Source organism: Schistocerca nitens, chromosome 12, assembly GCF_023898315.1.
Source record: "Schistocerca nitens isolate TAMUIC-IGC-003100 chromosome 12, iqSchNite1.1, whole genome shotgun sequence".
Taxonomy (NCBI): Eukaryota; Metazoa; Arthropoda; class Insecta; order Orthoptera; family Acrididae; genus Schistocerca; species Schistocerca nitens.
The window spans coordinates 68,225,465-68,240,868 of record NC_064625.1 but is presented as its reverse complement, the minus strand read 5'-3'; positions in this window follow the sequence as shown (position 1 = coordinate 68,240,868).

Below are 15,404 nucleotides of genomic sequence, written 5' to 3'. Positions count from 1 at the left end.
TTCTTCTGTACTCTCTACTTGGCAAACATTATGTATATGCTTGGACATATTTAACTTAATGCTATAATCAATACATGCGTAGTAATATCTATGAATGCTTACTTTACAGTCAGTGCCCACTAATTTGGATTACAGTGGATAATATTTTCTTCCAAAAGGCAAATTTCAAGTGATTTTGTGGCTGGTACTTCCCAACCTCTGCCTACCTTTCTAGTTGAGTCCTTATTCATCAAAATACTGAATTTGTGCTTATCTTATGGTGAATGTTTTTCATTTTACTTGTTAGTTTTTCTTTCACAATGACAATGAGCCTGTCAAACAGATTTGCTGTTACAAGCAACGTGAATGCAAATATACCTTTATCCAAATGTTTCACCGGCTTTGCATTACCATGTAGAGGAAGTGGTGGTAATATGGCCCCTGCAACAAATATGCCCGCCCCCCCCCCTTAATATCCTAATAACATTTAACTGAACTTTAGTGTTGATAGCTGGAACTAGTGTACTAGTATGCTCACTGGCCTGTAGGAGCACTGGAAGCAGGTCAGTACAGTGGTTGAGTGACAGTGAGGTTATATTTTACAAGCTCCTGTTCAAATCTTTGAGAGGTATGTGAATTTCACTTTATTAACGTACCATTATTGGTTAATACTTAGACGCAAGCACCATGCATACAACCTAGTAAATATTGGCAACAGTTTCAAATAGATTAAAAGGTGTGGTATTATTGCATTTTTAAGCTGTTTACACTAGTTTACAAGGCGTAAGTGACTGTAATATGGCCCCCATTCGTGCTTGTAATGTGGACCCCAGGGTCCATATTTTAAGCAGTCCGTAAAATGTTTTTATTTCTGTTTTCAGATGCCTAGGACTAATCTGGCACCTAAATGAACCCCCAAAAGGCAGGTGTGGGATAATACCAAAATGCGAGAGGCAGTGTCTGCTGTTGTAGGAAAAATGATGGAAGTTAAAAAAGCAAGCATCGAAACATTTTACTGTCCCAAAAACAACTCTGCGCCACTGTGTGTATGAGGCTAATACCTCACAGATGGCAGGTGTTGAAACTAAAAATCTTGGAAGAATACCAGCGCTACCAGCAGCCCTAGAAAGTGATTTAGTGGATTACTTACAGTATATGGAGGCCAAATTCTATGCTTTTACAAGTATGGATGTTAGAAAATGGCCTACCAACTTGCAGTTAGGAATGGAATTGCAACAAACTTCAGAAATGAAATTTCTGGAAGGGCTTGTCTTGACCATTTTCTACTACGTCATCAAGATAAGCTTTCAATTAGAAAGCCAACTGGAACATCATATGCTCGGACAAAAGGCTTTTCCCTCGAGAGAGTTAACTCATTCTATGACTTGCTACAAGCTGAATACTGGAAACATAAATATCCAGAAGATCGTGTATGGAACGTTGACAAAACAGGCCTTAGTGTAGTTCAGACTAAGATACCACAAGTAATTGCAAGCAGAGGTAAACGCCAAATTGGTTCTCTGATTGCTGCAGAGTGTGGGCCTCTAGTAATGGTCATCTGTTTGCTGAGTGCAGGAGGTTCTTATGTTGCCCTGACGTTCATATTCCCGGGAACGGAAGAGGAGGAAGACCATTGTTTCAACTGATTTGCTGTACAAAAAAAAGAGTTAGAAGTCATTATTAAGAAAAAAGAGGAAAAGAACTTTGCCAAAGCCCCCTAGTGAGATAAGCCTCTACAGCCTTACATTTGTCCTCTAGCCATGCGTGCTTAGCCGTTTTGCACTTCCTGTCGATCTCATTTTTGGACGTTTGTGTTCCTTGTTGCCTGCTTCATTTACTGCATTTTTATATTTTCTCCTTTCATCAATTAAATTCAATATCTCTTCTGTTACCCAAAGATTTCTAATAGTCCTCGTCTTTTTACCTATTTAATCCTCTGCTACGTTCACTACTTCATCCTTCAAAGCTACCCATTCTTCTTCTACTGTATTTCCTTCCCTTGCCAAAGAGACACACTATATCATAGGATTCAACAGGTTTGCTTTCACGGAGCATCCACTGCCAAATATTCTCGCTGTAGCGAGTGTTAAGTGCACTCATAAATGTACGATCTAGCGGTTGCAGGACTAGAACAATTAGCCTCAATAACTTTGTCATTCTTAGGCGGCAGTTCATTGTTACAATTCGCTGAAACCTGCCAGCTTGATCATCCAACCTGTTGGCGTCGTCTTTTTTAGCTGGTGTGCTAGGTGAAGGCAATTCCAATCGTTCAGCTCCAGATATAATAACCTCTTTATCTGACGGCCTATCAAGTCCGATGTCAGTTTTGTCTGGCGGGAGGAAATCTGCATCGGTGAATACGGATGGGTCTGTGGGCCATACTCCAGTAGCTTCGAAACCTTTAATAGCGGTTTTCATTGTTGCACTTTTGATGAAAGCTGAACCAAAAAGCTTTGAAATTTGAAAGACCACCGCGGTCTGCACATCCCTCGGTCCATACGTGGAGTCAGTGGAGCGGAGAGGCGACAGGTATACAGGGTGAGTCACCTAACGTTACCGCTGGATATATTTCGTAAACCACATCAAATCCTGACGAACCGATTCCACATGAGCATGAACGTGAGGAGAGGGGCTAGTGTAATTGTTTAATACAAACCATACAAAAATGCACGGAAGTATGTTTTTTAACACAAACCTACGCTTTTTAAAATGGAACCACGTTAGTTTTGTTAGCACATCTGAACATATAATCAAATACGTAATCAGTGCGTTTGTTGCATTGTAAAATGTTAATTACATCCGGAGATATTGTAACCTAAAGTTGACGCTTGAAATCTCCGACGTTTAGTTGCGTGTTGTAACAATCACAGGCCACGGTCGGCGAGCAACATCTGCAGGGACATGTTTACGATGACGACCGTGTTTACGAGTGTGGCTGTAGTGCACTGGTGTGGTTTGGTCTAGCTGTCGCAGTGTCCGCATGTAGCGCTTGCTGCTATTGTTATTCTGCATTCGTCTCCGCACGCAGACCAACTGCAGTACACCATGTTACCAGGCGTCTGTGATGGTGTAGTGTTGTAGGAATTGTGACCATGGTGTATTCGAACTCTGAAAAGGCGGAGATGATACTCATCTATGGCGAGTATCGACGAAATGCAGCTGAAGCCTGCAGGGTGTATGCAGAACGGTACCCGAACAGAGAGCATCCAACGTGCCGCACATTGCAAAACATCTACCGCCAACTGTATGCAACAGCTATGGTCGTAGCACGCAAACGGGCCCGTAACAGGCCCGTCACAGGAGAAGCGGGTGCAGTTGGTGTGTTAACTGCTGTTGCCATGAGCCCACCCGAGTACACGGGTCATTGCGAGAGCCGGTGGACTGAATCAAAGTAGTCTGATGCGCATACTGCATCGTCACCGCTTTCACCCGTTTCATGTGTCGCTACATCAGCAATTACATGGTGATGACTTTAACCATCGAGTGCAATTCTGTCAATGGGCATTGACAGAGAATGCGTTGCAGTTCTACCTGTTTACCGATGAAACGGGTTTCACAAACTACGGGGCAGTGTATCTGCGGAACATGCATTACTGGTCCGTGGACAATCCTCGCTGGCTCAGACAGGTAGAGCGACAGCGACCGTGGACTGTAAATGTATGGTGCGGAATCATTGGCGACCACCACACTGGTCCTCACTTCATTGCAGGGGCCCAAACAGCTGCAACATACATCCCGTTTCTACAGAATGATCTGCCAACGTTGCTCGAAAATGTCCCACTGGAAACACGTCGACGTATGTGGTATCAGCATGATGGTGCACCTTCGCATTCCGCAATTAACATTAGGCTGACCCTTGACGGGATGTTCGACGGGCGTTTCATAGGACGTGGAGGACGCATAAATTGGCCAGCCCGTTCTCCTGATCTTACACCTCTGGACTTCTTCCTGTGGGGTACATTAAAGGAGAATGTGTACCGTGATGTGCCTACAACCCCAGAGGATATGAAACAACGTATTGTGGCAGCCTGCGGCGACATTACACCAGATGTACTGCGGCGTGTACGACATTCATTACATTAGAGATTGCAATTGTGTGCAGCAAATGATGGCCACCACATTGAACATCTATTGGCCTGACATGTCGGGACACACTCTATTCCACTCCGTAATTGAAAACGGAAACCACGTGTGTACGTGTACCTCACCCCTCATGGTAATGTACATGTGCGTCAGTGAAAAAGACCAATAAAAAGGTGTTAGCATGTGGACGTAATGTGCTGTTCCAGTCTCTTCTGTACCTAAGGTCCATCACCGCTCCCTTTGGATCCCTACGTAATTCGGTGCTCTCCGATACACACGATCGAACAGCAGAGGAGTGGTACTCAAGCGTCAACTTTAGGTTACAATATCTCCGGATGTAATTAACATTTTACAATGCAACAAACGGCACTGATTACGTATTTGTTTATATGTTCAGATGTGCTAACAAAACTAACGGGGTTCCATTTAAGAAAACGTAGGTTTGTGTTAAAAAACATATTTCAGTGCATTTTTTTATGGTTTGTATTAACCAACTACACTAGCCCCTCTCCTCACGTTCGGTCTGTGGAATCGGTTCGTCAGTATTTGATGTGGTTTACGAAATATATCCAGCGGTAATGTTAGGTGACTCACCCTGTATATACCACACCATCCGCTGGCCTAGGACGTCAGTCAACAGGAGTAACCTGATGATGATGGCACGCTACGCCATGTCTGGAACACGATAGTAGGAAGAGGAAGGGAAGGAAACGTAGTAGGTGAATATGGATTGGGGTTAAGAAATGAAAGAGGAAGCCGCCTGGTAGAATTTTGCACAGAGCATAACTTAATCATAGCTGCATGCCCGAGAGACCTTCAAGCACATTCATATTATATTAATATCCAGAAAAACTTGAATTTCTTATCATTACTGAATTTCAACACAGTCTAACATGTGTTGGACTGTGACGATATGGAAACAACTTTGATATAGCTTCCAGTTTGCGGAACTGGCGGCTGTTTAGGGGAGGCCCTTTGGGCCACACTTGTTCCGGGTGAAATCCTGGCGCTAAGGGCACGTGTCGGTTATGCCGTCGGCACACAGACTTCATTCGAACGTAGAGCGTTCAAAATGCCGAGTTTCTATCGTCATAGCTTGGTAAACGCACGCTGGGGAGTATTTCCAAACGTGCGGAACAATATCTAGCAAGACAGATATTCTGGAAGTGTGTTTGAACGTTGACCAACGAGATGGAAGAACGCCGCGTACGTCACATGCACGCCATCTTTCTTCAGTACAGACTCGCCGTACGCCATACTGGCTTTCAGTTGATGTTGGTTTCAAGGTATAGTCCGTCTGTAAACTCAAGAGCGAAAAGCGCTTTTGGTGGGGCAAGTGGCCTTTTCCGGAAGAACCCTGCCACTGGCCTACAGGGGCACCCAAAATCATTTGCCCATTACCTGTCTCGCGGCGTAGATCGGCGTGCAGTGATGTACAATACGTCGTTTCTGTTCGTGAGATCTTAGTTACCAGTGTCAGTCAGTTAACTTTGTGTAGACCCTACTCACTGATATACTCCAGTATCCGGAAGTGCTTGCATTGCAAGAAAAATGCAGAAAACGAAGAGGAGCTATTTACAGAGTACATGTCCCCACCTTGTTATAGTTCTGGGTGGAGGTTTTAATTTGCCAGATATACCGGGTGATCAAGAGGTCAGTATAAATTTGAAAACTGAATATATCACGGAATAATGTAGATAGGTATAAATTGACACACATTCTTGGAATGACATGGGGTTTCATTAGGACCAAAAAAAAATACAAAAGTTCAAAAAATGTCCGACAGACGGCGCTTCATCTCAACAGAATAGCAATAATTAGCATAACAAAGTAAGACAAAGCAAAGATGATGTTCTTTACAGGAAATGCTCAATATGTCCACCATCATTCCTCAACAATAGCTGTAGTTGAGGAATAATGTTGTGAACAGCACTGTAAAGCATGTCCGGAGTTTATGGTGAGCCATTGGCATCGGATGTTGTCTTTCAGCATCCCTAGAGATTTTCAAATAACTTCCGGGAATTCAGCCAGGTAACACTTTCAGCGACCGCCGATATTTCGGCGGGAGAACACCCCGCCATTTTCAAGGCAAACTGCAACGGACAGGCGGCGTGTATGCAAATTTAATACCTCGGTTCTGCGACAGAAGCAGGAAAGATAACACACACACTGAACACTAGTGCCACCAAAGATGACCAAAGTCAGAGCTATCGATAGTGAGACTATGAATTCACAGGTGAGGCAGCATTGACTCTGTTCCTCTGTTTTTTGACAAGGGAGAGAGCCGGATTCCAAACAGAGTTTAAACAGAAACCTCCATCCCTGTTAACGAGGTTGCTCGCTAGTTTAATCTCAACTGCCTCCTTAATGACACTGTCCCAATAGCTGGACGTGCATGCCAATATCTCGGTGTTATTATATAACATGGGGTGACCAGTATCCAAGCAATGTTCGGCAATAGCAGATCTATTTGGCTGCTGTAATCGTGTGTGCCGTTTATGCTCAGTACATCTGTCCTCCACGGTCCTGATAGTTTGACCAATATATGCCATACCGCAGCTACAGGGAATACGATACACACCTGCCTTACGCAATCCAAGATCATCCTTAACGGAACTCAAAAGTGCTCTAATTTTAGATGGAGGTCGGAAAACACATTTCACATCGTATTTCCGTAAAATACGACCGATCTTATTGGACGTGTTTCCTACGTAAGGCAAAAAGGCAGTAGACTTAGGTGTTGACTCAGAATTATCATCAATCACCCGATGTACAGTTGGTCGATAGCGCAACGCACGTTCAATCTGTCTATCACTATAACCATTTTGACGAAATGTAACTTCAAGATGGGACAGCTCAGCTGGCAAAGTCTCAGCGTCAGAAACGACATGTGCCCTGTGTACCAAGGTACGAAGTACCCCTTCACGCTGAGCCGAATGGTGACAACGATTAGCTTGTAAGTACAAATCGGTGTGAGTACGTTTCCTGTAGACTGCATGTCCCAATGATCCATCATCCTTCCTCCTAACCAACACGTCGAGAAAGGGAAGGCAACCATCCTCTTCCACCTCCATCGTAAAACGAATGTTCGGGTGGATCGAGTTCAGATGTTCTAGAAAGACATTCAAATTCTCCCTACCGTGAGGCCAAACAACGAAGGTATCGTCAACGTATCTAAAGAAACAGGCGGGTTTTAAAGGCGCCGACTCCAATGCACGTTCCTCGAAGTCTTCCATAAATAAATTTGCGATCACAGGAGACAACGGACTACCCATCGCAACTCCATCTGTCTCCTCGTAATACTGGTCATTAAATAAAAAGTAAGTGGATGTCAACACATGCCTAAAGAGATTAGTTAAATCAGTACCAAACCTGGCTTCAATTAACCGCAACGAATCAGACAGAGGAACACGAGTGAAGAGAGAGACCACATCGAAACTCACTAAAATATCAGAGTCATTCAGCCTCAGTCCCCTAGAGATGTCGGTCGATCACGATACACTTGTGACTTCAGGTAACCCCAAAGCCAATAGTCGCACGGACCTGCAAGGCCCAGAATGACGAAAGTGGCGGCTGAGCACACGATCATCACCAAACGACGCGCGCAAGAGATCTGTCGGACATTTTGTGAACTTTGTTTTTTTTTTTTTTTTGTTCTAATAAAATCCCGTGTCATTCCAAGCATGTGTGTCAATTTTTACCTCTCTATCTGCATTATTCCGTGGTTTATTAGTTTTCAAATTTATACTGACTTTTAGCTCATCCGGTAGACTGGGATACCAAACGTTCATAACGGGTGGCTCGGTCAAAGAATCCTGTGAAATTTTTTTAAATTGCTTTATCTGAAAACTACCTTGAGCAGTTAAACAGAGAACCAACTCGTGGCGATAACATGGCTCTGAGCACTATGGGACTTAACTTCTGAGGTCATCAGTCCCCTAGAACTTAGTACTTAAACCTAACTAACCTAAGGACATCACACACATCCATGCCCGAGGCGGGATTCGAACCTGCGACCGTAGCGGTCGCACGGTTCCAAACTGAAGCGCCTAGAACCGCTCGGCCACTTCGGCCGCCGCGATAACACAGTAGACCTTCTGGTTACAAACAGACCCGAACTATTTGAAACAGTTAACGCAGAACAGGGAATCAGCGATCATAAAGCGGTTACTGCATAGATGATTTCAGCCGTAAATAGAAATATTAAGAAAGATAGGAAGATTTTTCTGTTTAGCAAAAGTGACAAAAAGCAGATTTCAGAGTACCTGACGGCTCAACACAAAAATTTTGTCTCAAGTACAGATAGTGTTGACGATAAGTGGAAAAAGTTCAAAACCATCGTACAATATGCGTTAGATGAGTATGTGCCAAGAAAGATCGTAAGAGATGGAAAAGAGCCACCGTGGTACCACAACCGAGTTAAAAAAACTGCTGCGGAAGCAAAGGGAACTTAACAGCAAACATAAACATAGCCAAAGCCTTGCAGACGAACAAAAATTACGCGAATCGAAATGTAGTGTGAGGAGGGCTATGCGAGAGGCGTTCAATGAATTCGAAAGTAAAGTTCTATGTACTGACTTGGCAGAAAATCCTAATTTTGGTCTTATGTCAAAGCGGTAGGTGGATCAAAACAAAATGTCCAGACACTCTGTGACCAAAATGGTACTGAAACAGAGGATGACAGACTAATGCCCGAAATACTAAATGTCTTTTTCCAAAGCTGTTTCACAGAGGAAGACTGCACTGTAGTTCCTTCTATAGACTGTCGCACAGATGACAAAATGGTAGATATCGAAATAGACGACAGAGGGATAGATAAACAATTAAAATCGCTCAAAAGAGGAAAGGCCGCTGGACCTGATGGGATACCAGTTCGATTTTACACAGAGTACGCGAAGGAACTTGCCCCCCTTCTTGCAGCAGTGTACCGTAGGTCTCTAGGAAGAGCGTAGCGTTCCAAACGATTGGAAAAGGCACAGGTCATCCCCGATTTCAAGAAGGGACGTCGAACAGATGTGCAGAACTATAGACCTATATCTCTAACGTCGATCAGTTGAAGAATTTTGGAACACGTATTATGTTCGAGTATAATGACTTTTCTGGAGACTAGAAATCTACTCTGTAGGAATCAGCATGGGTTTCGAAAAAGACGATCGTGTGAAACCCAGCTCGCGCTATTCGTCCACGACACTCAGAGGGCCATAGACACGGGTTCCCAGGTAGATGCCGTGTTTCTTGACTTCCGCAAGGTGTTCGATACAGTTGCCCACAGTCGTGTAATGAACAAAGTAAGAGCATATGGACTATCAGACCAATTGTGTGATTGGATTGAAGAGTTCGTAGATAACAGAACGCAGCATGTCAATGGAGAGAAGTCTTCCGAAGTAAGAGTGATTTCAGGTGTGCCGCAGGGGAGTGTCGTAGGACCGTTGCTATTCACAGTATATATAAATGACCTTGTGGATAACACCGAAAGTTCACTGAGGCATTATGCGGATGATGCTGTAGTATATCAATAGGTTGTAACAATGGAAAATGCAGGAGGATCTGCAACGAATTGACGCATGGTGCAGGGAATGGCAATTGAATCTCAATGTAGACAAGTGTAATGTGCTGCGAATACATTAAAAGAAAGATCCTTTATCATTTAGCTACAATATAGCAGGTCAGCAACTGGAAGCAGTTAATTCCATAAATTATCTGGGAGTACACATTATGAGTGATTTAAAATGGAATGATCATATAAAGTTGATCGTCAGTAAAGCAGATGCCAGACGGAGATTCATTGGAAGATTGCTAAGGAAATGCAATCCGAAGACAAAGGAAGTAGGTTACAGTACGCTTGTTCCCCCACTGCTTGAATACTGCTCAGCAGTGTGGGATCCGTACCAGATAGGGTTGATAGAAGAGACAGAGAAGATCCAACGGAGAGCAGCGCGCTTCGTTACAGGATGATTTAGTAATCGCGAAAGCGTTACGGAGATGACAGATAAACTCGAAGACTTTGCAGGAGAGACGCTCAATAGCTCGGTACGGGCTTTTGTTGAAGTTTCGAGAACATACCTTCACCGAGGAGTCAAGCAGTATATTGCTCCCTCCTACGTATATCTCGCGAAGAAGAGACAGAGAAGATCCAACGGAGAGCAGCGCGCTTCGTTACAGGATGATTTAGTAATCGCGAAAGCGTTACGGAGATGACAGATAAACTCGAAGACTTTGCAGGAGAGACGCTCAATAGCTCGGTACGGGCTTTTGTTGAAGTTTCGAGAACATACCTTCACCGAGGAGTCAAGCAGTATATTGCTCCCTCCTACGTATATCTCGCGAAGAGACCATGAGGATAAAATCAGAGAGCCCACACAGAGGCATGCCGACAATCCTTCTTTCGACGAACAATACAAGACTGGAATAGAAGGGAGAACTGATAGAGGTACTCAAGGTACCCTCCGCCACACACCGTCAGGTGCCTTGCGGAGTATGGATGTGGATGTGGATGTAGATGTAACGAGCGTTCGATCGTCTGTAATGTTATGTTACAGCGTGTGTTAAGGAGATGACACGAAAAGAACTGTTGGCTACTGTTACCCGTTCCAAGCAAAGGGCTCCAATTTATGCAAACGTCAGCCTCGCCACAATAGAACGCCTAAGGAAGGAACGCGAAAAGAAACTACGTGGTTTACAGGGATCGCCACGACGGAAAACTAGTAATTTTGGGAGGAAACCCGTCGTCGTAGACAATTTCATAAAACCGATCCTTCCACAAACGATGGAGGACTTTTACATAAACCAAAAGATAGTGCCGACATTACGGAAACTACTTATTGCCGTGAAACAAAAAAATCCATTTTCCATGTTTACACCAGTTTCACTCATAACATACTCACCATAAGGAATATTTAACTTTTCTAAAATTCCATACACTTTATTCTTAAAACAAAATTTAATAAAGATTAGATAATCTGTTTTACACAAAACAAATAATCGTTGATGCTACCAAAACACATGTATCCTTTTTGATAGCTGACAACAGAGCAAATAGCCAATGTGTATAACATTGTACACATACTTTTCAGAAACATTTACGAAGGCAGTGACAAAAAATGTAGTGCAAATCGGACTAGTACAACACACGAAATTTTAAATTTCTTGTTACTTTTTAAACACTCATCGTGTTGCAAGACTTGTTAAGTTTCAACGCAGTCCTTCGAAGAAAACTTCTATCCTTTAGTAGAAACACAAGGTGAGAATAATTCTTAAATTCTACAGATTCATTGGGCTTTATGGGGTAGCAGTATAGGAACATACATTCACATTTACAGGCATTCGGTTCCATGTTTGTAGTAGAATCCTGACTTACGTTCATATGTTAATATTATTTACTCTGTAGCGTTGTGTTTCGGAAGAAGCTATCGTCCTTTTGATTCTTTACAGTATTAAAACATTTGTCTAAAAATGAACGCTGCCGGGCCGTATATGTACACGGCGTTGCAACCGATTTAAAGCGCGCGCCGCGACAGGGCCGGTACTGCGTTGTGAAACAACCTGTGGAGGCGGCTTGTGACGTGGCTGGGTAGCCAGAGTGGGGACTCGCTCGCTCTTCAGTTTACCGACAGACTATAAACGGGCACAGTGAGGATCCATAAGAAACGCATTGTCGTTGATACAATCTGTCATATTTCAATGTCAGCTAATAACGTATCTATCATTAAAACTTTCAGTAGACGGTCAGATTCAAAGTATGGCCATTCAACAGTCACAGTCGGTAGAGCGAAATGAGTATCGTCGCAGAATGATGAGAGGAGGAGGAGATTAGTGTTTAACGTCCCGTCGACAACGAGGTCATTAGAGACGGAGCGCAAGCTCGGGTGAGGGAAGGATGGGGAAGGAAACCGGCCGTGCCCTTTCAATGGAACCATCCCGGCATTTGCCTGAAGCGATTTAGGGAAATCACGGAAAACCTAAATCAGGATGGCCGGAGACGGGATTGAACCGTCGTCCTCCCGAATGCGAGTCCAGTGTGCTAACCTGAGAATGATGAGGTAGCTGGAATGTGATTCTTGTTTGCGGCTCAGTGGATCCGAATATTTTTATTACTAGTCTTCGCTTTTTCTATTAGGATCTGATACTTTCTTTTCAGTGCAATAAAAGTATATTGTCTAATATTCGATGTAACATAAGTAACAGTACGTTCCATCTGAGGAAGGAGTTTGTTCGAATGGTTTAATCTACAAGACAGATTGCACTACTTGCAGTAAGATATTTTACACTTTCTTGTTATAAGTTTTTTTTATTTCACATGTTGTGAAGATTCTGCTGCTGAATAGGAAAAGTTATAAAGTAAGACTTTGAATCGCGCTATTTGTTACGGAACTTTTATAAGCCAATGTCCTTTCTGACTGGACTTGACACTTCTCTTTCTGCCTTGTAACATGTCCATGGATACTACAGGCAGAACAACGTGACTCTCACATGGGCAAGACAGCAAAGGCGCGTTTTAATAGCGCTAGCTTAAGAATTTTACACCCATCCATTTTGTAAAGTGGGTGATAGAGAGAAACGTGTGACGAGGGCCTCCCGACCGCTCGCCTGGTCCAAGTCTTTCGACTTGACGCCACTTCGGGGACTTGCGCGTCGATGGGGATAAAATGATGACGATTAGGACAACACAACACCCAGTCCCTGAGCAGAGAAAATCTCCGACCCAGCCGGGAATCGAACCCGGACCATTAGGATTGACAGTCTGTCACGCTGACCACTCAGCTACCGGGGGTGGACAACCAGGTGATGTGTGAGCTAGATGCAGCCGACAGCTGCCGCTGGCGAGCGCTGCGATCGCGTGTACCACAATGAGACGCATGTGCTGTATGCACGAGTCACATCGTTTCAGGGCGTTCAGCAGCACTTTGAACTTGGCACTCACAACACCGTCCGTGTAGTGACAGCATTACGCTTCCCTAGAACAATGCGTGGAGATCAGCGCAAATACTGTTGAGTGGTACTTAAGATAGGTAAATAAATTAGTGAAATCAATGTGAAGTAGAAATTAGAAAATAAATGAAAAACTTAGTTTAGCTTAGAAGAGTTACACACTGGCAAACAGCGGGCAGAGCAGCAGAGGCAATGACCGTGAAGTCAGCACGTTCAGGAGAAGCCATCGCCCTCCCCACATAAGCAGAAGCTGTCGATTCAGCCGTCAGGGCATCGCCCGTTCGGCTCACGTGTTTCTCAATTGTCACATGTGATCAAAGGCCCTCGCCTAAATTCCGAGAGCCAATGACCGACGTTAAGAAGATTCTTCGAGAAGCTTTACAACGTGACAGAAGAGGCAACGACTGTGAAGTTGTTCACCTCCAGCGAACTGAAGAGAATAAATACGCGAGGCGCAGTGGGCCTGACAGTAGTAGTTTTCAGTTCAGTTCCGGTACAGTCGGTGCTGAAGACCGCCATGCAGGAAGAGAGTACATCGTACACAGAAGCACCGAGTCCGCTGCTGTAATGGAATAGCAAGCAGCAGCCTCGGCGCCAGAAGACAGACGTCAGAAGGTATTTGAGGCCTGGTTTTTATGTACCCAGGTGACTCATGAGGACGCAAAGGAGACGGCCTCACATCAGCAGTCACCTGTGAGCTGGGACGAATATCTGACAGCCGAAGACTGGCAAGCTGGAGTCCGTCGTTCGAGTCCGGGACACTGGCCTTCCCCCGTCGTGCCGCATCCGCTGGCCGACGCACGACACACGTGGCCGCATAGAGCAGAGAAACACTGGGACGCCACATCCGAGGTATCACCATCCCATTCACGACTTACTTCTCAATAATTACACGGGCCACCTCGCGATGCGCGTCTCCAGTCAACTGGGCGAAACGGCGACACGAGATACACACCACCGTGCGTAATCAGACGCCGCCGCTCACGCAAGCAGAAGGCTTTGCAAACGACACAGCTGCCGGTATCCCAGCCAGAACAATCCAGTAAGGAAACCATTGTACAAAACTTTCGATAAAAGTTATCTTATGTAAAAATGCCTTTTGATTCTACCTCATACCTGAGCCAAGGAAGAATCCACCCTGCACAAATGTTGTTAAGAGAGGAAAAGTAATTTATTTAGTGTTTTTCACCCTGACATAATGCTTTAGAATGAAATGCCATTTGCAGTAATGCTCATCCCGATAGTTGACCAGCACCAACAGAGGAAACCCAGTTACAATACGGAGTAGTGGGGAACAGAGAGTATTCGTTGTAAATGGGTACCATTGAGAATAACGACGACTATAGATACAACGTGTCCTCTGTGTCAGGGGATGAAAAGCAGTTCGCTATAACATTAACGAAGAATGCTAACAAGTTAGAAATTACTACAATAATAGTGATTGCGATATTTCTCTTGGCAGTTTCAACCAAGTAGGTGAGCGAGTAAGGTAACCAGGAAAATAACAATAACTACAGTTGTGCTATAGCATACAATGTAAAGAATTTCAGGCAAACAGTGTTAGATTAAGTAATACTACAATTAACGGTAACCATCGAAGACATTAGCAGGAAGATAATTACGGAGTTACAGTTACAAGAACAATAGGTAAAGGCACAGAAACAGAGATAGTTGCAGAGTTGGTACAATTTCAAGATACAAGGAGAGATGTTGCAAAATATTAGTATTAAATTAAGGTGAGAGGTGTTGAGTTTTCGCTTTGGCTCGCGTAGTTTCTCTTAATGCTGTTCAGTTCTGACATGTTTGTAAATGCATTCTTTTCAGGGGCGGTCTTAATTACGCTCCCTTCCAGAGTCCATACATTCTGAAGGCCGAAATGGGGTGTGGCGCTGTTTTAAATCCTTAGATGGTCCTTTGTAAGATCTTGTCTTATTGTAAGCCCTGTCGTTGCTAATTTTTTTCTTGTGGCTGAAGATCTGCGTTCTTTTTCAATGTGAGACAAACTTGACAACTATTGGACGTCTACCTTACGTATGTCAATGCCTAATATTTCTCGTGAAACCTGTATGAGGAGGTTGTCTGTGTCTTCCGGCTCATCTTCGCTACGCCAAAAAGCCGCAGGCTATTTCGCCTTTTTATGTAGCCTGAAGGTGAAGCGAGGAGAAAGGAAACGGAAGGAACTATTAAGGTAAGGTGCACTGGGACCTTACGCGGAATCAGCGGCGATGAGGGAAAATGTATGCCAGACTGGGACTCGAACCCGGGGTCTCCTGCTTACTAGCCGTTGCGTTAACCACTGTGGCAGCCGGACGCAGCGTCGAGTCCCGCCTCGGCACGCCTCCCAGCCCGCCCACGTCCCCTACCGGCAGTCCCCGCCCGTGCCCTCCACTCTCCCTACTCTGAGATTCCCGCGG